Raw genomic sequence first — 996 nt, forward strand, 5'->3', positions numbered from 1 at the left:
GCCGAGCCTCCCTCTCCCTCTCCCGCACGTACGCCGCCGAGCCCTCCCTCTCCCCTCCCGATGGCCGAGTGTTTCCCCGGCGACGAGGCGGCGGCCAACGGCTTCGGCCGCCGCTCGCTCCGCGAACAAGAGTCGTGGCTCCTGTTCCAGGCCAACATCCCGGCGCCGCCGGACATGCGCGCCGGGCCGACGGGGTGGAGGCTCGGCAACGGGGAAGCGCCCATTCCCCCATTGCCCGACGCCGTGGCGCGCCCTGGCTACTTCGCCGACGAGGTGGAGATCGTGCGCGCCTCCCTCACCGACGAGCAGCGTGCCCTCCCCCGGTACGCCGCCGACAACCACATGGCGTGGGCGGCGTACTTCGAGCGCCGCCAGCAACAGAGGCTGGCGTCCACCAACAGGGCGCCGGTGGTGGGCGGCACGAAGAACAGCGAGAGGCATCACCTGTGGTGGGGTGTCCCCGGTCGCACGCTCGAGGGCGTGCTGACGCACCTCGAGGGCGGCAAAAACCCGCCACTGGCCTACCCTCCCCCGGCGAGGGCGGCCGCCCCGTCTCACCGCCGACGCGTCGGGCAATGGATGCCCAGGAGGTTCGGCTCCTCCTCGTCGTCCTCCTCCCACTCCTTCGGCTCTCCGGCGTTGCTCGGCGTCAAGGCCGAGTCCGCGGCGGAGGCGCCGCTCGATTGGCTCACGCGCAGCACCGGCATCGTCATCAACGAGGGCGGTCAGTGCGCCTCCTCGTCGGCTCCTCCGCGCTTCGTCAAGCCAAAGACGGAGCCGGGGCTCGCGCCGGTGAAGACGGAGCCGGGTCTCCCTGCCGTGAAGACGGAGCACGGCGACGCGGAGCTCGACGATGACGCGGCCCTGGAATGGGCGCGCAAGGACTCCCTGAAGATGTCGAGGGAGCGCCAGCGCGCCGCCCTGGCGCGGTTCGAGCAGCGCCGTCGTGGACACGACGAAGGAGGAGTCGTCGTCATCGAGGACAGCGACGACGAC

This window comes from Triticum dicoccoides, chromosome 2A (genome assembly GCF_002162155.2).
Source record: "Triticum dicoccoides isolate Atlit2015 ecotype Zavitan chromosome 2A, WEW_v2.0, whole genome shotgun sequence".
Lineage (NCBI taxonomy): Eukaryota > Viridiplantae > Streptophyta > Magnoliopsida > Poales > Poaceae > Triticum > Triticum dicoccoides.